The sequence below is a fragment of the Castor canadensis genome, chromosome 9, assembly GCF_047511655.1.
Source record: "Castor canadensis chromosome 9, mCasCan1.hap1v2, whole genome shotgun sequence".
Taxonomy (NCBI): domain Eukaryota; kingdom Metazoa; phylum Chordata; class Mammalia; order Rodentia; family Castoridae; genus Castor; species Castor canadensis.
The window spans coordinates 139,409,893-139,431,569 of record NC_133394.1 but is presented as its reverse complement, the minus strand read 5'-3'; the positions used below and the strand labels follow the sequence as shown (position 1 = coordinate 139,431,569).

General features: G+C 36.5%; 1 protein-coding gene across 4 annotated transcripts in view; it reads right to left on the bottom strand.

Moving 5' to 3' along the window:
- Kcnip4 (potassium voltage-gated channel interacting protein 4) overlaps nucleotides 1-21,677 on the bottom strand; it is a 1,065,442-nt gene that overhangs the window by 232,371 nt on the left and 811,394 nt on the right. The gene's annotated exons all lie outside the window — the stretch shown is intronic.

Here is a 21,677-nt window from a genome sequence, read left to right as displayed (position 1 = left end):
CAACAAGACTTGCAGTTGTACTACATTGCTGATTTATTGACAACTCTGAAATGTGTTGTTCCTGATGCAAGGATGCAGAAAATGGAAACTGGAGAGAACTTTGGGAAGCATTTAGCTTAACCAAGTTATTGTAGGCAATAGGAAATTTAAAACCAGAACAGTGATGATCTTTCCAAGGTCACCCAGCTGATTGGTGGCAGAAATATGGCTACAATGTATCTTATAACCTATATAAGTTGGTGCTGTTGCTATTAATGTTAAACTGTATCAAACTTGTTCTTTTACTAAATCAAACTGGTCCCTTTTCCAAACCAGTCGTATACCCATAAATCTGTCTTTAAGATATTGCAGAATCTTAAATGATAAGAAAGGATGATTTAAGTTAATAAAGTTAGGATGAGAATTCTGGGCAGAGGCAAGTGCCCAAGCAAAGCTATGAAAGTTCTTGAACTGCATGATGTGTTTGGGGAACCATTAGAAATTCCATTGTACTGAAAATGAAGCAGCTTAAATTAGAGAGCAGTTAGAAATAGGGCTGGAGAGACACAAAGAGGCCAGCCCAGGCAGGGCTGAACGTGCCATTCTATTGCATTTGAAATTCATGAGGAAAATGAAAAAAAAATATGCAGGAGAATGACATGATCAGATTTGCACCTAAGTTCTCTTTGGCTACAGTGTATACTTAAGGAGGGAGGTACAGCATTCAAGACTAAAGATAGTGGTACTGGGTAGATTTAGAAAACTCTAGGCAATAGAAGGTGTTCAGGCCTGGGCCTGTCTTACCCCTGTAATGCCAGCTACTCAGGAGGTGAAGATAGGGAGGATAGAGGTACAAGACCAGCTCAGGGTGGGTGAGTGGGAGTTGCAAGACTGTATCTCAAACACAAGCTAGGTATGGTGGCAAATGTCTTTGACACCATCTAAGTGGAAGATAGTAGGTAGGAAGATAGAGATTTGAGCGCAGCCCTGGTCAAAAAATGAAAGACTCTACCTGAAAAATAACTAAAGCAAAAAAGAGCAGGAGGTGTGACTCAAGTAGTAGAGCACCTGCCTAGAAAGTATGAGACCCTGAGTTCAAATCCCAGTATACCCTGATGAGAGTGAGAGAAGAGGGTGGCATAGGGTTGAACTCAGGACCTCACACTTCTAGACAAGTGCTCTTACTTCTTGAGCCACTCTGCCTGACCTAAAAAAGATATTTTTGAGAACTAAATTCACTGGAACTTAGTGGTTGATTAAATAAGAAAGGGGAAGGTATAGGGTGATTCTCAAATTTCTAGCTTGGGCAACTGGAGGTTGGTGGTGAGACAGGGAGAAGGAAGAATACAGATGACAATGTGGAAATAGTAAGAGTAGCATTAGTTTCACTGCACCATCATTGTAGAGATATCCGGAGATGCTCTGGAGAGACAACACCTCCCTCACATCCCCATCCCTTGTGAAGCTATATCCAAACCATCCAACCTGAGGCAGGAGAGGAGCCTGGTCAAGGACAGACTCCTGAGGAATGTCACTGCAGAGGAGGCAGCACAAGAACTACCCCGGAGAGGGAACAGGGAAGGAGACAGGGAAAGCTCCTATTAAGAAGCTAAAAAAAAAAAAAAAAAAAAAAAACATAAAAATTCACATTTCATGAGGAATGATTATTTTCAGATGCACAAAATCCCATTAAAGTGAAAACGATTTCATTTTTTGCGCTGGTCCAGAGGAGCAACAAGGACAGAAACTCAAGTGCATGGCAATGCCGGATATCAAATTAAAAGTGGGTTTTTCTGATTTAAGAGATTATAAAGTGCTAAAGGATGGGAGAAAGTAGAAAGGAAGTGGATTAAGCACACTGAAGATCAAGCAGAGAGGAAGAAGATAGAGAGACATGAGACAACTGAAGAGACATCTGTGAAAACAGGGATCATCAAGGTGCTATTGGGCTCTGGCCTAAGGATATTTCATTAACTCGTATGAGTAACAAAAGTGTAGATCTTCTCAAATTACATATGATGCTATTAAGGAAGTTAATTCTATGCTACAATGGGAGGTTCCTTGTAAAACACCAGGGGTTCCCAGGTTGTAATGTTAACTACATGTCAGAATGAGTTCCTCCTGACACTCATCTGATCACATGGAGTGACTCAGTACACAGGCCATGTTAGCCCTATGCCCTCTGTTATGGACAGGAAAGTTATGTCTCTCTCAACCAGAATATTCTCTTTGGCAATATGTGTGAAATAGATAACATTACAAGTAATCCTTGAGCCTTTTTCACTTTTTCCTATTTATTGAAGTGTTTTCAGAATAAATGCCAAAAGGCCCAATTGTAGAAAGCTTTATTCTTTCAACTCTGACAAAATAATACAAAATGATTAGGAGAATGTATATTTAATATTTATTAAGTAAACTCCTTTAAAACACAATATGTGCATATCTATGTATTATTTTCAATACACAACTTATCTGAGAATGCAAACAAAATATATCCCAAATTATGCTGAACAGTGGGACAAGTTTGATGAATTTCACTATGAAAATGGTTTGACACAACTGTTTTTGAAAATGAAGTGATTGAATTTGAGGGAGCTGGTATCCAGCATTTTTGTATGGTTTCAATATAGATTGACTTAAGTGAGAACAACAGGAACTCAGCTAGATGCCTCCGGTAGCTTCTTATTTAATCACAGCAGTATCCCTCCTCCTGCCAGGGAAGAACTATTCAATTATTTTGATTCTGTAATATAATATGCATTTCTCTTGACATTTAAATTTTTCTGAAATTTGCATGCAACTTTAGGCTGATCTGCTCATTGAATATAGTGTTTACTATCCCCTAACCCCTAATAAGTGGTGATATCAATAGGATCCTAATAGAGGGGCTTAGAAAGAGGGAGATTGAGGCATACAGAGGTTTGGTATCTCACCTAGATACAAAAACTGGAATTAGTAGAGCTGAATTTAAACTCAGATCTATCTGATTTAAAAGTCGGTCAAGACCAAATCTTTATTTACCATCTTCTACACTGATATGCAGTATTCTAGGTCCTGGTATATTGCAGAAGAAAAGACAGAGGTTCAATTGCTTTAAAGAAGCTTGTATTCCAGAGGAGGAAATGAACATTAAAAAACAAACAAGTAGTGCTGGGTGCCAATGGCTCACGTCTGTAGTCCTAGCTACTCAAGAGGATCATGGTTCAAAGTTGGCCAATAAATAGTTCATGAGACCCTAGCTTGAAAAAAACACATCACAAAAAAGGGCTTGTGGAATGGCTCAAAATACAGGCACTAAATTCAAACCCCAGTATTGCAAAAATAAATTAATTAATAAATAGAAAAAATTTAGCTCCTTCACCAATGCCACAAAGAAATCAAAATAGTGTAAGGTGATAGAGACAGATTGGGAGGTGCTTCTTGCAGGTTTCTTACAGAAGATAACCTTTGAATTTGCCCCACTCTTGTAAAATTCAGCAATTGGACATACCATGTGAAGAAAGAAGAGGAACTGTAAAGACTCTGAGATAGGAAGAAACTTGGTCATAACCGATTATGAATCAGACATTGATATTCCACATTGTAAATCCTAAAGTTCTTCCTTCAAGGGCCCATAATCTATTATGGGGAGCAGATATGTCAAATAGTAATTGATACTACATCTACAGAGATGTGCTCAAGATTCTTCAGAAGCATGGAAGAATGGAAGATTGGTACGGGTAGAATATGTCAGGGAAGGAGCTGCTGGAAGTTGACCTGCATCTAGGAGAAGTGGAGTGTTGCCTGGACCATGGGGAAGACAGTGGCTAGGTATGTGCTGTGCTTGGCAGAAAAGAGCATGTGAAAATAGGATGGGGACTGAGAGTACATGGCACATTCAGGTTCAGAGTCAAGGCTAAGCTAGCTTAGGGACCATAATGGAAACAGGCAGTGGGTGCTCTCAACAAATCATTGCAACTATAAGGGATTAAGTTTGGCAAGTCCTCGCAGCAAATTTTTCTCTCCATTCTTAAGGACAATGGCACTGAAAATACTCCAACTGAATTTCTTGACAGTGCCTGCAGTTGCCTGGCAATGCAAAAAAAAATTTCTTGATGAAGTAAAAGGTTCACCATGTAACACAGTGGTTCTCTCCCAGAGTGTGCATTAGAATCACTATAGTGGAATTTATAATAAACATAAATAACAATTTAAAATTCAAAAATAAACCCTGAAACTTTCAAATTAGAAGGTTCGGTGGTAAAGTTTGAATATTGGTGGTTTCAAAGGCTCCTAGTTGGAACAAATGGGCAGTGAACATTGAGAGTTAATCTCTGCAGAAGACTTGGAAGGGAAACTAAGTTCTCCTGAGGACCGGGGCCATCTCACACGTCTCAGGGCTCTTGTGGAAGAAGTCATCCATGAAAGAAGAAGGAACTAGTAAACTGATCCTGAGACTAGCAGCTTGTATCATGTCCCAGAGTTCAGCAAAATTCATTTTAAAAGCAAAAAAACTGAAAGAAATGCATCATTATCTAACCAGCCTCTGAAGTCTGATGGAGAGATCAGAACACAATGGTGCCCTGAACGCTCCTCAGTAATTATCTCAGAAGAAAACAATGGCGTCAAAGGGAGGCCCTGATTTCCCACAGTCGGTTGAGACAGTAAATGAGAAGAGAAACTAAAGCCATACTTTAAAGCAACTGAGGCCAATAGGAGAAGGGGACCAGGAACTAGAGAAAAGGTTAGTTTGAGAAGGATTAACTTAGAAGGTAACACACATGCACAGGAAATTAATGCGAGTCAACTCCCTGTATAGCTATCCTTATCTCAACTAGCAAAAACCCTTGTTCCTTCCTATTATTGCTTATACTCTCTCTTCCACAAAATTAGAGATAAGGGCAAAATAGATTCTGCTGGGTATCAAGGGGGTCAGGGGGAGAGGGAGGAGAAATGACCCAAACATTATATGCACATATGAGTTAAAAAAAAAAAAAAAGAAGTAATCTGACTGAGAAACCAATTGTGAGTCATCCCTTGACTTGCTTTTCCATAATGATACCTGAAGAAGGCTTGTTTGTTCTGTAAGCCTTAGTTAAACAAAGCTACATTCAAGACACCAGGGGTTTGCCGGAGAACAATTAGTTTAATTGGAGCTCATCTTTTTTTGCTACTAATGAGTCTCCCATTTCATAGCTGACTCCTAGTTTGAAATAAAATGTCCCCCTAGTCTGGGATGATTAAAAACCTGTTTAAGCATACAATGTACTGTAGCTGCCAAAATGTTTTCACCAAGCAATACTGTTCAGAAGTGAGGCCTGCAGGCAGGATTGGAATATAGCAAAACAGTTGATTGCTCCAGCTTAAAAAAAATCATATGCAATTATCTGAATTATATTTTGTTAAGGAATTCACCTTAGAACTCGAAGTTTGCAGCCAAACTCTCCTCTCTGCTCCCCTCTTTTTGTTTTCTAGTCTGTTTTTCACTTGAAGAGAGTAATAAATAATTGTAGGGGTCCATTAAGTCTTACCAGGGTTCATGGTGGAAATCAGGCTACCATATTTGCCAAAGAGGTACTCTGAGATGTTTTGATTAAAAATAAAATTAGTTATAAAATTTGTAATACTTATGGATTACAATAATTGCAACTTCATCTTGCAGCTTTTTCTGTTTTAGAATACTGTAAGGTGGTTACCGTTCACTGTTATGTGAGGACACTCAGTTAAATAATTTATCAATTCTCTAGCACCTTTATTCTCAGATACCCGCATTCTTTTTCAACCTTCACCGAAGACAAAAGATTTCTGGGATCTGTCTTGTACATTGAACACAGTTTCTATAGCATTAAAAACAAACAAATAAACAAAAATTAACCTTTCACAAATAAAGAAAGGAGCAGATGTTTCCTGAAACATAATAATCAAGTTGAGTGAGCCCATTGAATGCAGTCCTCAGTCATTTGAAAATCTGATCTGTAGAAAACATGAACGTATACACATGCATGTTTACACATATCATAATCATAAACATAAGCATTGAGGTCCATGATACACACACAGCATTTGGCTTAGTGAGTGGCACATGGAACATATCAAGTATTTGTTAAATGAGTGACTAAATTTTACGATTGGGCTTGGATAATCTTGAAGGCTAGTTTCAAAAAATTCCATTCGGAGTCTTGACCATGAATTAAAATGGGTATGAAACTGAACTCTCCTGATTTCTTGCGGCCCTGGAGAATTTTTTTTCTTTTCTATGTAAGGTGTTGATCATCTTCTTCCTCTCTATGCATGCTAAATATAGATAGGGCAAACATGCTTGCTTACATGTCCACACAGTTAATAAAAGTCACTTCCAACCTCTCTCATAGAAGTCACTGTAGATTTCCTTGATGAAATATTTGGCCATCCCCATCTATTGCATTTAATTGCCGTCTGTTGGTTCTTCTCCTACATACCTACTCTAGTGCAATATATTTCAACTTCATTCTTAGAAGATATCAAAGTTTCTGTTTTCACCTCCTGGAGCATCCTAGTACATGCATTGCCAAAGGCAGCTGGGGGAAACTGGCTGGAGCCCTCTCTGCTGCTACAGTGTGCAGTGGGCTGCTTTTTCTGAGCATCTCCAAATACCCAACCTGAAAAGATGTTCAAACGGGCCCTATTTGCAAGGAAAAAAAAAAAAATTTATCTATCTCCCCACACTCAACTGGCCTGACTGTCTATTCAGTTTTGAAAATCTTGCTTCTCACCATCTTTATCAGCTAGACCTGCATAACAAATTACCACCCACTTGGTTGCTTAAATAACAGACTTTTATTTTAAAGTGCCTTCCAGTTTGGTTCCTGGTGAGGGCTCTCTTTCTGGAGTGCAGTCAACTACCTTCTCACTATGTCCCCACATGGTCTTTTCTTGGACACTACTAACTCATCATGAGGTCCCAATAGAGTTACCTCATTAGGTAACCCTAATTACCTCCCAAATGCCTCATCTCTAAATATCATCACACTGTGGGGTAGGCTTCAAAATAAAAATGTCATGGAGGATGCAAACACTCAGTACATAATACTCACAGATTGGGGAGAGGAGCAGTGTTGCAAAGAAGGGGAGACAGGAATTCTGTTGGCAGTCCACTGCACATCAGATACATTTGATTGGTGGGATATCAAATCTTAACCATATTATGGAGTAGCCATGTTGCCTGTCATCTGAGAAATGAGGACTCTGAGGTTAAGAAAAGTTAAGAAGTTTGCGTAGTCACATAGGTGGGAAACACGATACAGGGATACTTACCTACATGTTTTTGACATCCAGACTTCTCCCATTACCCTCAGGTAGCCATCAACATTGGTCTGAGGACTGTCTGTACTAGTCTCACTGATGAGAACCTTTGAATAACGTAAGCACCTTGGCTCCACCCCCCTATAAAGATTCAGAAGTGGGCTCGCTGAGTGGTTCAAGTGGTAGAGCACCTCTCTAGCAAGCATGAAGACTTGAGTTCAAATTCCAGTACAGCCAAAAAAGAAATCATAATAGACAAACAAAAGATCCAGAGGTGAACAGAACCAACTCTATATTTTTAAAAACCTCTACAGGGTATTTTTACTTTGTCCTCTTTGAAAATTGCATCATACCTTATGGCCTTTCCAAGCTAAGTAAATACTGTAGTTGCCTTTCAAGTGAGACAATGATCTTTGATGTCCAAAGACAGACATAACTTCTACCTTATCCTCAGCTCCCTAGGAAGTAACAAGCATATACCAACTATAGGCTTTGTCTGAGATGGGCAATTATAGTCACATCCCTACTGCTTCTCAGACATGTCTCTGTCACTTATTAAGTACACAGCATCTTGAAGAAATTAGAAGCCATAGGGGACACAGACATCACTATCACCACCAACAATAAAAAAGCAACAGGCATTTTCTTTGATTCATTGCTACAAAAAAATGTCCACACACCCCTCCTCTCTACTGAGGGAAGGCAAAGTATGATTATAAAGTGCTACATCTGATTTTAAATTTTAAATAAAAAACTATACATCTAAATGAAATATGGTATTTTTGTAAGAAGTCCCTTAGAGAGCCACACACTTAGTACAAGACATCTTCTTTTAATTCCCAAGGGAAGTATCTACAGGGTTTGAGGTACATTCTTTTGAACACCCACTGCCAGGAAAATCTCTGACCTTTACATGATGGGTTTGATTTAGAGAAATACCAAAATTGCCTTTGGAGAAAAGTTTTGCAATCGAATTAAGTGATCACTCCAGAGAATTCTGCTTTGGGAACAAAACTGGGAAAGATTATAGACTAATGAGAACACTTTCACTACCAAGCTTCCAGAACTTGTTTTGAGACCAATTACAATATAGATAAGACAAGCATTTTCAAACTGATTTTCAACAATCACAGCATAGTATATAAAGTGTAAATGTTAAGGTGAAAATTTTGAAACACAAGATATATTTGAAAACTTAAGCATCAATTTATAAGGCTGTCTTTGCACACGTAGGAATTTTATTTAAAAATAATAATTTCACACTGATATTTATGCTAATAGCTCAAGGGTGAATAAGATCAAACAGTTTCGAAAATGACTTTGGGATAGATCATCCTTTCCTGAGATCTTTCAGGGATCATCATTTATACATACATTTTATTTATTCTACTAAATATCTCCAGATGAAATTAGTAGCAAAAATAAATACACAGTAGGGGAATAATTGGACAAAAGATGAATAATAAATTTGATTATAATTTGGGTCAGCAAAAAAGGGGGAATAAAGTGTAGTCACTTAAAAATTGTAAATAATTGGCTTCTTTGCCTTTGTGTGCACTTCTCTGACCCAGCATCATGAGTCTTCCCCATTAATGTTAGAAGTGCTGCCTCTAACCTATTTACTTCCTGTTGTATTGTAGGAAATGGGTCTGCATTCTTTGTGACTAACTTAATATTTCATAAGATTTTTGTTTCTGAAATGTCTTTTGATCAGAGTCACAAAAGTATCTATTCTCAAGTTGCCATTTTTCTTTAAATCTTTTAAGGGTCTAGGATACTTGGAAAAATGCTATTATTTCCATCAGTACTTTTCCATATTCTTATGTATGGTATTATTTCCTGCCAATTTGGGAACTTAACAAAGCAGTTTGCATACTTGTATTACTCCTGCTCCTGCACTACAAATGATTATTATAATTCACATTTATAGAAAATGTTCAGTCACCAAATCTGTGGGCACATAGGTGCCTGTTGAATGCCTGTATTTCTTAGTTAAGTATAAAAACACACTTGTAATGAAAAGCTCATTCTCACTCTGTCTCTAAGCCCATCACCATTAAGCTTTTTTGAAATGGTTAAATAGATGACTCTCCCAAATTTGGCCTTAAAGAATAGCCAGTTCCATTGAAATCCTATTTCCAAAGTGCCTTTGACAAAGTCCCTTACATTCAGATTATCTCTAGATTCAACAGATGTCTTTTTGAATGCACTTAAGTGCCTCTGTTTATTTTATTCAGAATCTAATTTCATCACTTTGTTCTATGGCATAATTGAGACCAGCAGGATGAATTATCTTCTAACCAGTTTATCAGGAAAGCAGTTTAAACTGTTCTCAAAATAGTTTAGATGCTTGGAGTCTTTTAGAGAGAGAGAAAGATAATCAAACAGAAGTATGATAAGAATGTGCTAAGCTAATTTGCAAGGGAAGCAACTGCTTGCAGCTAAACAAAGTGTCTGACCCCATTGTTCCTATACAAAATTCCTCCAGTTCAACAGGTCATGGCTTCATAGAGGGCAGAGATAAACCTTTGTGACTTTCAGTGAGCTCAGCCCCCAGCATTGTGCTTGGTATATATTTGTTGACTACAACTTAATATAGGCTTATTTAGGGAGAACAACTGATTTGGAGTCAGAGAAAATAACCTAACCAATAGCTTCTCCAAATACATGTGCATTTTGTATGTTAATCATCCAATGTAATAGAAAATGTTCAGCCTGGGCCTGCAGACCTAGATTAGGGTTATAACATAGTAGTTTTCACACAGAAAGTAAGACTAAATTATATCTAAAGCAATGCTCTAAATTGAAAATATTTCACCTCTTGAAAACACATCAGTCCTGTATTCCACAGGGTCTTACTTGGTGATGAGATAATAAATGACCAGTTAGATGCATGCCATGATTCTAACAGGGGCAGTGACAACTTAATACTTAGCTTTCCTAAGTGAAACATTTATCTTGGAACAGAGTGCCTTGATTTCAAGTTATGACCCACTCTAGCCCTGGGAATTACAGTGGTTTGAGGATAGAACATCATAGAGAAAACTTCTGACTAGGGATCTAGGACTGAACTTAGATGGAGAAGAATTGGATATTTATAGGATCTTAATAAATTCAAGGTAAGGAAAAAAACAGGTTAATTCTGGGCTAGAACCAACAGGCAAGGGGTCAAAATAGAAAAGGCAGCAAAGAACCAGCAGTGGAGTGCTGATGTGCATCGTATTTTAACACCCACATGCTGTGAGCAAGCCAGTTTGAAGTGATATGACAGATACTAGCATCAATATCCAGCTCTAAGAAAAGTAAATTATAGGAGTTAGATGAGGTGCTCAAGACTCTTAAAGAAGAATAGGAATCAGATGCTAGGTAGAATATTATCAAATCTGTTGACCATATTCTTAACACAGGGGGCACAGCATCATGGTCATGAAGCCATTCAAGACAAGGAAAAATTCTCCCCAAAAACCCACTGACCCCTATACGCCAGACCTGGGATTGACTAGCTCTTTCCAGTTAATACCCCATAGCAGAGAAGAAGTCCTGAAAATCCTGCCAGGCCTGTGGCCTAGAATGAATTATGATGGAGTCTACACCTGATACCAGAGGGCATCTCAGTTCTCAGAACCCTTGCCTCATAGGAGCAATGACTTCTCATCAGATATGGCCTGTGTATGCAGGATTTGGGTGAGGTAAAGAGGAATATTAAATAAGCTATAGTAGTGAGTGGGTGCCCATTCTTTGCTTACAATCAGCATACTCACGTAGAACTTAAACAAAAACCTCCATGCAATATAATCACGACTTATCTTTACAGCTAAGCCTTCTTCTTTCTCCTATAAAAGTACCACCATCCCCATGAATAACACACTAAAATTTTACGTGATATCTTGACTTCTTGTCTCTCAAAGCCAATCATACCTAGTCAGTCAAGTCCTACTCATGTTCCCTCCACACTATGCATTCAGTGGGTCTCATCTCCATTTCTGATACCATTTCCCTAAATCAGAATCTCATTGTTTCTCTGCTGGATTCTCTCAGCCTTCCTCCTGCTCTTATTCCCCTAAGCCTAACTTTAAATAAAGCATCCAAATTGCAGCCATGGTAATCTTTGTAAAATGGAAATATACCCCTGCCCCTGAAACACAGGAAACAATAACCAAAACTGATTAATAGCTCTACATGCCTTAAAGATAATGTTCAAAAATCACATTATTCATGAGGGAAATACAAATCAAGACCACAATGAAATATTATTATACACACATTAGGAAGGCTGATATAAAAAATGGAAAATAATGAGTGTTGGTGAGGGAATGGAGAAATTATGCATTGCTGGCAGGGATGCAAAACAGTGCAGTAGCTGGAAAAAAACCACGATAATGGTTTCTTAAATAGGTAAACATAAAATTACCATATCACCCAGCAATTGTATTTATAGATATATATCCAAAATTATTAAAAGCAGTCATTCAAACAGACATTTATATAACCAAATTTCACATGAGCATTAGTCACAATAGCCAAATGCCCACTGATGGATGAGTGTATAAACAAATTCTGGAATAATATCCCTAAAGTGGAATATTATTAGACCTTAAAAAGGAATGAAACTGACAAATGCTATAACATGTATGAACCTTGAAAATATTAAACAAATAAAATAAGTTAGAAACAAAAGATGAATGTATGCTTTCATGCATTTGGTTATCATAGACTGTAGAGGGGAAATAGAAGCTCATTGTTTAATGTGCAGAAAGTTTGAGTTTGAGATGATAAAGTAACATTGTGCCCATACTTAATGGATCTTATCAGAACAAAAATAATTTAAATTGCATATTACTTCTTGCTCTATGCCTTGGGCTCTAAGTCTTCTATCATCACCTATTTCACCTTTATTTGCACTGAGTCCAGTCTACATACCCTGAGACCTGACTGCCTCTTCTGGACTCCCTTCCCAGTCCCTAACTAACTGGATGGGGGCTCAGCTTGAGTGATCAATAGTGCTCCATTCATTCTCTTCCTCCTCTGTGTGCTGTACTGTAATTATCTGATTTTGCTGTTTCATAAGATGGAGAGTTTTTAGAAAACAGGAGCTGAGTTTTGTACAGCTTGTATTTTTTAAGCATGTATCTGCCTCGCAGTAGATTTCCAATGAATACCAAGAAAATGGGCTCATAAGAAGCATCTCTCTCTTTTTTTTTTCTTTCCGCTTTTTTTTTTTATTGTTGTACTGGGTAGGGGTACATTGTGCCATTTATAAAAGTTTTTACAATATATCAAATATAGCATACTTGAATTCATTCCCTCCACCATTCTCCTTTATCTCCCCCAATTCCCAGAGTAGTTTCAGCAAGTATTATTTTTCCATTTACATACATGTATACACAGGTTTTGCACCATATTCACCTTCCTTCACTCTTTCCCACCTCCTTCCCATTTCTACCAACCCCTCCTCTCCAGGCAGGACCTATTCTATCCTCCTGTTGTCCAAGTTTGTAAAAAATAAAATGACATTTTTGCTTGTTTAAGATCGCTACACAGGGAGTTTTCTTGTGGCACTTCCATGTATATATTTATTATAACCCCAATTGGTTCATCCTATTTTTCTTCTTTCTGTGTTAGTTCCTTACTTATGGTAGTTTCAACAAGTTTAAAAATTCTATATTCATATTTGTATAGAGAGTACATCAACCATATTCTAAAAATGTAAAATAGTAAGATTGGAAAGAATGTTAAAGTTTACTTAAATTCTAAAGGAAAATGCTATTTTGCCATGGTAGCCAAAATGGTGCCTTCCAGAGGTTTACTTTCCATTTTAAATTCCATAGCAGCCTTTTTTTGTTATTTATTGATTCCATCTTAGAATCATAAAAGAATTTGATTTGCCTCAAACAATTCCTTATGTCCGTGTTTTTCAAATCTCAGTAAACCTTAAAACATTTTCATAGCATTTTGTTTATGATGGACCAGTTGGCCTAACATCCATATAAGTTCATCTTTAGCCTAAGAAATACGATCAATAAATCACAGTTTTTATGTGCTGCTTATTAAGTTTCTAGTACATTAAAATAAACACCTAACTGTTAAAACCACATCCATGAACTATCCAAAGTCACCATTTTGTACTCAACTGTTACCTAGTGACTAAATATACCTGGTCCTTCTAAGAAGATACATGTTATCTACCTTTATAAAATCAAAGCTATTGTATAAGTTTATGAAATGAAGGTGAGATGTCAATGAGAATGACCTTGCAGACATGTAGACCTCCACATCAGTAAAGGTAGCTGGTTAAGGATCATAGAGGCTGCACCCTTGTATGTTTGCACTAAGACCATATCTCCCACCAACTCTTCCAGCCAATGACTGAGTTTATAGGGATTCAGGACAGGCTTATCTGCAGACAATAAAGAAGCCCTCTTATAGAAAACTTTGTTTCAGGACTTCCTGAAACATTCTTATACCTACCTACACTGAACAACTTCCACTAACTTCCATCCTTCCTCTACTTGGAAGTCAGACTTGTATCACAGATTGATAGCTCTCCCAGTCTTTTACTCCTCATTTTCTCTTAGAGGCATTTCCCATACTAAAATCCCAGCATAATTAATCTTGTCTTGAGATCTATTTCTTGGAAGACCTGGACTAACAGATGGTATTAATGAAAACTACATAAATATTAGAGGTATTTCAAGATGAGTTTGTTTATGGGAGTTCAGGGTAAAGTTAATTCAGAATTCAGTTTTGAGTTGAATTAATTTTGGAATTACTACCTTGCTAGGGTTTCAGAAATAAAATACTGCAGACTAGGTGGCTAGGATATCTGAAATCTATTTTGATTTTACTCTTCTGGAAGCTTAAAAAATCTGAGGTCAAGTTTTCAACATTGTTATTTCATCTGAGGTCTCCCTCCTTGACTTAAAGGTGGCTATCTTTTCCCTGTATCTTTACATCTTCCTTCTATGCCTGTCTACGTTAAAATTTGTCCTTCTTATGATTCCAACCACACTGGGTTAAGATTCACCCTCATTTTAATTTCAATACCCCTTTGCAGACTCTTTCTTCAAATATAGTCACATTCTAAGTCACTGAGAGTTAGGTCTGGTCTTTAACTTATGACTTTATGGGGAGCACAATTCAGTCTAATAACATTGGTCAAATAACAAGGGCTAACTCCTGACCTCTCTGAACTTTACTCTTCACAATAGGAGATAGTATCTGATATAACTTTGCTCAAGTTAAATACAATAACAGACATTATGTCACTGGTACATATGAGGCAATAATTATAGATTCTTTAACACAGTCTTCATAATTTACCAATATGATTGCTTATTCATTTATTTAATATTAGTCTTTCTATGAGCTCTATCATGCAATACATCTCACAATAATATAAAGTAGAATTTTATGATAAAGTCGAAAAGGAAAAGAAATATAAAAAATCAGATTATAAAGTTTCATGCTTATGATATACCAGTTCTATTATCCTGAATCTGATATATTTATTTAAGCTGTATTAGAATCCAGAAATTTGTAGCTCAGGGAGAACTTGGCCTAAAGATGTATATTGTGTTCCTTGTTTTAAAAATCAGAATAGAAATGCTTTTAAATGCAACATTCCTCTGCAGTTTTCTACTCATATCCTTAGCAGGGTCATATGATTGAAATATATTTCTCTGACCCTTAAAGACTTTCGAGTTGGTAAACATTGAAGTTCAGACCACAGGCTCAAATGTGCTGCTTCTACTTTCTTTACTACTCTCTAAACAACACATTGTCTATTATAATCTCTGAATTAACACAGGTATACACAAGTGTCTCCAGCTTTTTGTCTTCCAGAAATGCATACATTTATCCAATGTCCATCAATTTCTCCTATAATCATCTAAGGCTGCTTCTCATGTCACTAATTAATATTAATTCAAAAACTGAATGATGTGCCAAGCATATTTACAGTCATGCCCCCTCAATTTCAAATACTTCTGGTATGATTTGTCTTCTTCTGTATGTAGATAGTAAGTACCATATGTATTCTAGACTTACAAAATATTCTTAATCTACCCACCCATAAAGGATGTGACATACAGAGTGAGCAGAGAAATTTTTCTCTAGATGTCTTATCATATCACTTTTCTTGATTTATATGAGCTTGCTATATTTGTAAGGGTACTTCAGTAATCTGATATCCAAGAAAGTAAAGCACTTTTCAAATTTTGATTGCCTTATTTTTCATTATCAAGACTCTAAGGCAAATGAAAACTATTATCATGCTTTATCCCTCCACATAGTTATGAAAAGATTGAGTGAATATTGTCAATTTAAAAGTGAATAAAATGACTTGTATGATTGAGTAGCAAAGTCAAAGAGAAGCTGTGAGGAAGAATTCTCAACTTATCTTCCTCAATATAGAATTATTTGAAACTGTCAAGAATGACAATCACTGAAACATTCTAAGACTTTCAAATATATTTACGCTACCTAAATGAGCTTGAATTGGTGTTCTCACATTCTCAGCAAATCTATATTTCCTTATGAAATCTCTGACCATAGCAGAATGCAACACAATCTCATACTTAGTAGAAGCATATCGTAAGTACACCCAACCAAGGGACATTCAGCCTGTATGAGCATCTCAAGAATAATCCTAAACCCATTTTTTCATATTACCTAGTGTGCAGGCACAATCCAACCTCCATTTGATGCTATTAAAAATATTTGTTTGTGCAAAGCTGTATTATAGTAAGGGGACAGGAGGTTCATACTTTAAGTATTTTCAAGATGTTTCTAATTATTTTGACTATATGCAAGGTAAATCATTTGCACTGATTTTAGTATCTCTTAGCATGAGATAAAAATCCACAGGAAATCAAAGCTACAATTAAATCATCTGAGCAAGAACATGTGATTTCTTTATATGCCTGCCAAAAATAGCACAGACATAATAATGCTCTAAACAAAATTCAGAAAGTATTCCTCTAATCTCTACTAAAGTTACCATACATGGGTCCTAGAGTTTACTTTCTCCTTAAAACTCACAAACTATTTGGATATAATGATCATGGTCATCACTTAATATATTGTAAGCAATTATCCCATAGTCTCCTTCTCCCATAATTAACCTAAAAATATGAATAAGAAAACAAATGTCTCAGGAAAGACAATCCTAAAACAGTTATTAGAACATTAACTAGTAACCATTGTGGATATATCCAAAGATCTCAAGGAAATCATGCTTATAGAACTAAAGAAGGCTATGATGACAATGTTTTATTAAATACAGAATATCACTGAAGTCATAGATACTATTTTTAAAAGGATTATATCAAAATTTTTGAGTTGAAAAGTATAAAAACCAAAAATAAAAAAAATCACTAATATAAAGTGAATAGACAGCCCACAGAATGAGAGAAAAGTTTTGTAAATCACAGATGTAATAAAGGACTTGCACCTATGCAAGAAATCCTATAAAGAATTCCTATCCTGGTCTTGCCTATAGCTCAGTAGTAAGGTGCTTGCCTAGCATACTAAAGACCCTGGGTTCATTTTCAGAATTACCAGAAAGATCCCTATCCTCAATAATAAGAAATAAACAATAAACTAAAACTGGAAAGGGATATAAATAAATATTTCTTTAAGAACGGTTTCACAAATGACCTGTAATCATATGAAAATAGGCAAACATGTTTAAGCCATTGAGCAAATGCAAAGCAAAATCAAAATGAAACAGCACTTCATACACCAAGATGACTTAAGCAAAAAAAGGAGAACAAGTGCTGGTGAACATGTGGAGGAATAGGAATCTTTATGCTCGTCTAGCAGGACTGTAAACTATTTTGGAAAAGAGGCCGGCAATTCCTCACTGAAACATAGGGTTATCCCATGGTCTAGCAAGTAAGTGTTTTTAGATCATGGCTTCTATTACAATTTTAATTAATTTATTTTCTAACAAAATTATAAAATTTAATATGATTTGAAATAAAGAAAATAAATATATTTTCCTTGCAACATCATTGGAATGCAACAAGCCATTGGCTTTAAAACTGTGTTAGCTATCACTCTTTCTAACCAGTGTCCTCTTCCCAACAGATTCTCTGTTCAAGGTGATTAATGTTTATGAAGTGGCTATGAGGGTCAGGCATGACTCTGATGTTCCTTCCAAACCATCAGCAAAATGCAGCACAGGATACATAGCACTATATTTTGTTAAGTCTTTTTATTCTTGGAAATTTGACCTGGAATAGTATTTATAATTTTTCTCCAACAACTAAAATATCTGAGTAAGCCTGCCAGATAATAGAGTTTACAGGAGAATTTTTAAAACTTAATTTTCATATTCACATATTTCCAAAGGAACCACTATGTGTTAATAACTTTTCTAAAATTGTCTTTAAACACTCAGTAACAAATCTATTATTATCTGTACTAATTGGCTATATACTTAGGCTGAGTAGAAAGTTGTCTTTAATAGGCTGTTTAAAATTTCAGCCTTTTCTGCTGACATTTAGTTAATGTCAAGATACTTAATACAGGGCTGTGTTTTCTGGCTTGTGCAGTAAGATTCTGTTGTTATTGACTTGAGTCTGATGAAAAAAAATTCTTTCTCAAATCTTAGAAAACATATTTTTGGATTTAGTAAGCAGATTGTTTTCATAAAGTGTCCAGTCCTTCATAAGTTCTTCCTTTTAACTCTTTTCACAGATTTGAAGAGGAAAAAGAAAAAAGATAACTTTATTTCATGGGAAATATTCATTTCTTTAAATATGCAGATGGGCCGGTGGTGTGGCTCAAGTGGTAGAGTGCTGGCCTCCAAGCATGAGGCCCTGAGTTCAAAACCCAGTACTGCAAAAAAAAACCAACATACTAAATATACTGAGCTTACGAAATACCATAAAATACAATGAGCATGTGGGATAAGATCAAATAGAATCCGAGAGATAAGCTGGGGGAAGCCAAAAGTGCTTTCAATGTAACTTAAGAATATGAACAATTACTATGAAAGAATAGTATGGGAATTTAACATGTCAAAGTACTTGTTGAATTCTTTCAATATGCCAGGCCTAGGGTAGGATTTAGTAATATAATTTTAAGCAAAACTGGAACCATCTACATCTCGGAATATAGATTCTAAGAAAAAGAGAAATATTAGTCTAATAATTGTAAAAGTAAAAACAAATTACCACCATGAAGTATAGGTATAAAAATATGCAAGAAGGCAACCTAATCTCTACTAAGTGTCCTCTCTCTTGGATCCCTTGCTTTCTGGATTCTAGTTGGATTCAACCAATGGAAAACCCTAGGATTAGAAAAGAGAGTGGGAGACTAAAGCAAGGTCTAGGTGTGTCTCCTTCTACTCTCTGAACATTGAGGCTTCCCAGTTTTCAGAGTGGCTGTGTGTATCCCCATCCTCTATGTCCAGAGCTCCTGCATGGAATTCCTTCTCCATGGGTCCAGCTCTTGTTATTGATGGTCTCTGGGTGATTTGAGAAATGCTTACCCTTTTAGTTAATTAATTTCTAGGAATCTATTGGGGTCTACTTTCTTTTTCCTTCAAGGATAGTGACTGCTATTCAGTTGTCGAGCCTGGAGAAAGGCAGCCTATGCAGATAAAATGCCATGTGCAAATGCTCTGAAGTGGAGCGAAAGTCAGTCATAGATGAGTGTGTCTGAGACACTGAACACAGATAGTTTGGTAAAAGGTAGAAGACATTGGCAAGAGTTGTATGATATAATAATTATAGGTCACTCTGATTTTCTCTTTATTATGAAGGACATCTCTGAATGTTTTAAGCAGTGTGTGACTTATTCAGATTTGTATTTTTAAAAGGTTATTCTGACATTCCTGAGAAGAACATATTGAGGAATTCAAAAGTAGATATGGAGAGAGCAGTTTGCTAGAGCTCTTTCTAGAGTAAGGCATTGACAATGGACTTAAGCTGAAAGAAACTTACTTGAGAGGTTAAGTCAGGGGTTAAAAAGCAGAGCCTATTGGGTGGCTGTCATTGAAAATAAAGTTTTATCAGAACATGGCCACACTTATTAAATAATGTGTGTAGTTAACAACTGAATATTAGAGTATGTGGGACTGAGACTGTACAATCAGCAAAGTCTAAAATATTATCTTGTGCTTTAAGAAAATATTTTCCATCCCTGGACTAAATCAGTAACCCTTAAATTAGATTAGATAGAGAGGTGAGTGAAAAGTAAATATTAAAAATGGCACTTGAGTTTCTGAGTTACAAAGCTAAAGCAATGGTGGATTTATTGACTGAAAAAGTAAAAGTAAACAGGTGGTGATCCCACAATGAAGAAAATCCAGATGTAGGAACAAACACATGAATTTAATATTAGATCTATTTACCTGAAGGTACCTTTTAAATGCCTAAAGTAGCAAAATTAAATAAGTACTTGGATATATGGTTGCGGTGCTCATAGAGAAATCTAATTGCAAGATACAAATTTGGAAAGTGGTGTAGACAGAATAATGATTCCTGCCAAATATCCATGACCTGATCCCTGAAGTCTCTAAATATGTTACCAAAAGAGATTTTGCTGATATAATCAGGTTGAGAATTGCTATGGACTGAATAATGCTGCTCAGAATTTATGTTAAAACTCTACCCTTCAGTGGAACTTATTTGGAAACAAGTTCTTTCAAAAAGGTAAGTAGGGCACAGGTAATAGCTCAGTGGTAAAATACTTCCTTATCAAGCAGGAGGCCCTGGAATCAATTGCCAGTAACAAAACAAACTAACAAACACCAGAAAAGACACAAGGTAAATAACATTAAATGAGGTGTAAGGGTTGATCTTCATTTCAATAAAACTGGAGTCCTTCTAAGAAGAGGAAAGGACACCTGGGATGTGCTCATGAAGAGGACAAGTCATGCAAGAAGACAATGAGAAGTGGGCCATTTGCAAACACAGGACAGAGATCTCAGAAGAAACCAATCCCACTGATACATTGATTATAGACTTCTAGCCTTAGGTACTATGAGAAAATAAATTTCTGTTGTGCAGCCCTAGCAAACTAAAACAAATATTTTGAGATAAGGAGATTATTCTGAATTATTGATGTGGACCCAATAATAACAGGGGTCCTTAAAATGGAAATGGGGAGGTAGGAGACTGAGAGTCAGAGGAGATATGATGACAGAAATAGAGGCTAGAGTAATGTGATTGCTGGTGTTGAAGACAGAGGGGACACCGCCAGCCAAAGAGCATCGGCAGCCTTCAGAAGCTTGAGAAGGCAAAACCAAAAGAAAGAAAACCTGGTTCTCCCTTCTAACCTCCAGAGAGGAGGGTAGCCATATCGATGCCTTGATTTTTGTCCATTGAAGATGATTTCTGATGTTCAGAAATGTAAAATAATAAATATCTATTGTTTTAGTCCACTAAGTAGGTAATAATTTGCTAGGAGAGCAATAGGAAGCTAACAAAGGAGTCAGTGTCTTGTGGACAGTAATTGAGGCAGAGAGATCATTTCTGGTAATGCCAAAGGCTTGTTTTTAAGAGAGAGCATTGAGCTATATGGAAGGAGACCTTCATGAATGCTGTGTTTCATGCCACCACATTTATTCAATGTTGGTTTTGACAGTCATGCTGCTTATTTTAGTTGCATGATTTTGATATGTAATCTTCTTGCATGCAACACCAGATTGTCCCTGAGTTGGAGAAAACTTCTTCCTTTTACTTTTTAAAACTATTATTCATTTATTCACATGTGCATACATTGTTTGGGTCATTTCTCCCCCCTGCCCCCGCCCCTACCCTCTCCCCCCTTCCCTACCCCATCTAGGCAGAACCTGTTCTGCGCTTTTCTCTAGTTTTGTTGAAGGGTAGAAATAAGCAATAATAAGAAAGACATAGCATTTTTGCTAGTTGAGATAAGGACAGCTATACAGACAGATTCCTAGCATTGTTTTCATTTACAAATGTACTTTTAATTGCATAAATCCAGTTTTTCTATTGAAGAGCATCTTCCAGAGGAAAATAACCACTACTCTAATTCCGTGGAGCATATAGAGCTCATTTCCTTTGCTTGGATTTGTGTATATCCATTCCTTTTCGAGCTTTCCAACCTCATAACTTTACATAACTTATATGTGTTGATGACTCAAAATTTTGTTTTTATCCAGAACCTCTCAATCTCTAGACTCAACTAATTACCTATGCAAAATACACACATGAATGTCTAATAGACACTTAATAATCACTGTGCTATAAACTGAATTGATGACCTTTCCTTTAACCAGTTCTACCTGCAATTTATCACTTCAGTTTATGAAATAACATCCTTCTTGTCATTTAACCCAGAGACACTGGGTTCCCCTGTAAGAAATCATGGAGTCTCTCACTTCAGGATATTTCCAGAAACCCACTATTTCTCACCTCTATTGCTATTGTCCTGATGTGAGATGCCTTCTTCTCTAGCCTGAC